This window comes from Zea mays, chromosome 7, assembly GCF_902167145.1.
Source record: "Zea mays cultivar B73 chromosome 7, Zm-B73-REFERENCE-NAM-5.0, whole genome shotgun sequence".
Taxonomy (NCBI): Eukaryota; Viridiplantae; Streptophyta; class Magnoliopsida; order Poales; family Poaceae; genus Zea; species Zea mays.
This window is the reverse complement of record NC_050102.1, coordinates 110,411,401-110,414,547: the sequence shown is the minus strand read 5'-3', so window position 1 is coordinate 110,414,547 and position 3,147 is coordinate 110,411,401.

Genomic DNA, 3,147 nt, shown 5'->3' with positions numbered 1-3,147 from the left:
AAAGACACTCCGCACAGAGTCGCCCACGGATGCAGATGGACCAACACAAGCATACGAATACGGCCAACATGCCACATCACCATACAAATTACAATTACATACACACGGCGAGGGCATCGCCTATTACATACACACGGCGAGGGCATCGCCTATTACATCGGCTCAACCTTCAGAATGATACCCATCTCCCTGTAATTAAACAGCATTATCCTCAATTCCTCACCCTCAAAAAGCTTCTGAAGATCCCCCTCGCCTATGCTCGCCCCAGCCAGCAAGGACAACAATTCTCATTTATCAACCCGGTTTACACGGAGACGGCCACGCTCCATCCCCATACGACGGCACCTGCCACTCCGCGAAAATTCACCCACACTATGTTTTCCCACCACCCTTCGCCGCCTACACCCGACACCCACACTAGGAAGATCCCCGGCACCCTCCATACACGGCGAAGTCACCGCCGCAGCCACATCCAACGCAACAAAATAATCCAAGCCTTCATCCGAGGACTCCTCCGTCCAAGGAAACAAACTCCTAGATTCACCATCGGACTCAAAATAATCAGACATAGAACCAAACAAATTATCATCGGCAGGCACTACGGTTGAGGCCGCCACAAAATCAGTATAGTCAGCAGCGGTTGCTTGCGCAGGCCCAAACGTCGGAACCTGCACAGCAACCGAGGTTTAGTATCACAGAAACAACAGTTTACACTTAAAATCTCCAAACCCTATTCCGCCACCTGCGAAGGCCCGACCGCCGCCGCGGGGTCTTCGGCAGCTGGTTCGCCCATCGCCTTCGAAGGATCCCCACCCGTCTGCCCAGGGGCTGGCGCGGGGTCTTCGCTAGCTCCAGTCGGCGCGGTAGGTGCGGGGGCCGTCGAGGGGCCCTCACTGGCATTGGATGGCGGCGCCACCTCCACCCCTGATGTCCCGGGCAGCGTGCTGTCCAGATTACCAAGGTCCTCGACCTCTTCGACATGCGCCATCTGCAGCAATAGCACACATTCAGCAAAACCACACATACTCACACATATAACCACGCAAATGAGCCTTTACCTGATCAATTGCCCGGTCGGACCTCTCCCGAACCGTCTCTCGGCCGTGCGGGCCCCACATCCTGTCGAAGAGCGCCCCCGCCGACTGCTTCAGCACTGGGTCCTCGACCTAGAAGATTTCGCGTTTGAAGTTTTCGTCCGATTGGTCGAAGACCTCGAAATGCCCGCACCCCTCGCGGGACAAAGCATTCACGGCCCCCTCGCAGGTGACGATGGAGGCAAAGGACATGAGGCCCATCACGATTGTCGGGAGCACCCCCAGCTCCTCCTGTAACCACTCCAAGAAGCGGAGGCCCACCTCTTGGCCGGGCGCTTCGAAGGCGGCGGTCCGCGCACCCAGCTCCCGGTACGCGTCCACGAACTGCGCATGCGTCCGCTCGACCTCCGCGCGCGTCGAGGCCTTGGCTTTGTCCACGTGGTTGCGTAGGATGTTGAGCCTCGCCTCCAGCTCCTCGGCGCGTTGGCGGGCGAGACTACCCTTCGCCCGCGCAAGTTTGGCCTCGGCTTGCGCAGCCTGTGCATCAGCAATGGCCTTGTTCGCTTCCCTCCTCTCCTCCACCAGCTGGCGCCGGAGATCCCCCTTCTCGACCTCCATAGCGGCCAACCTCTCCGTCAGCCTGCGACTTTTGCTTTCCGCAGCCGACTTCTCCCGAACAGCATCCGCATGCTGCGCCCGGAGACGCTCGACTTCGGCAGCAAACTCCGCAGTCAGAGCACCCGACACAACATGGTCGGCGAAGTCGGTCGCCTGCCACAAAAACCCATGGGACTCGCAACCTCATAAAAACAACGAACCATCGAAGTCCAACGCGACTTACATGCTTCAGCTGCTGCGACGCTTGCCTCAGTTGCTGGAACACGGAGCCCGCCACATCTTTAGCGGCGGCGACCGACGAAATCTCGCCGCTCACGCAGAAGGTGGACCACGGGTCCCGCGGGGCACCCTTCGCCCCAACCGCCGCCGTTGGCGAAGTGGCCGCCACCGGAGTCGGGACAACAGCTAGTTGCCCCACATCCGACCCTGCACCATGATATTGGTTAAAGACCTTGTTTAAAAAAAAAACTCACCAACAAGATAATCTGCCACACAGATATCCGTGTCGAAGTCGGCAACACGCGCCGCCGCCTCGTCAGTATGCGCCGGCGAAGGTAGCCTTTGCCCCTTCACGGGCCCGCCCGAGGGTGGCTTGCCCGCGCTAGAAGCAGCAGCCTTCGCACCCATTGAAGCCTTGCTGGGCCCGGAGGCGGCCGGTTTCACAGCCGGCACTGGTTTGCTAGTGCCAGGGGCGGCAGACTTCGCGCCTCCCCGCGCCTTCTTCGCCACACGGAAAGGATCCCCGATCCTAACGACCGCCCGACGCTTCTGCGTAGCGTCTTAATGATCCTTCTCCATCACTGCCGATACAACAACAGCAATATTCCATTCGTAAGGAAAAATCTTCAAGTCAGGAGCCATACAAGACGTAAATATGTCTTCGCCAGTCGCGTGGGGGATCGGAACATTCTTTGGCCATTGACCCCCGGTAACCTTCAGCATTCGCGCCGAAGACTCCCGGAGCTCGGGCGAAGACTCCTTCCCCCGAGGGCCGCGCACATCCCCATCAACTCCACAGCAAAACTATCAGAGACCCCCAGTCCCCCACTGCAGTACCTATTTTTCTCTTCTTAGTGGCTGGGGCAGCCTCCTGCGAAGGGCCTTCCTCAGTCACGGCCACTGGTTTCTTCCCGCGGCGGTCGATGGCCATGGCAGCGTCATCCCCGGGATAGCCGTCGTATGGCAAACGATTCAACTCGAAGACCCTATTCAGGCGAATGTTGGATCCACGGATATCCCAACTCCACAGAGCCTCCGTCCTCGACACATAATGCCCCACAATCCGCACAGCTCCGTCTTCCACTTCACGCACGAATGCGGTTGGATCCCGGCCACGTAGATCCAACGCGAAGGCCGGACTTCGCACTTGCTGCTCGCCCAGGGAGGGCATCTGGCGAGGGCATACTTCGCCCAACGCCCAGCCATGCGCCAAGGGCCACACTCCATAACTGATGAATTCCTCAACTAAATCGCGCCCGCTACACACGCGGGCAGC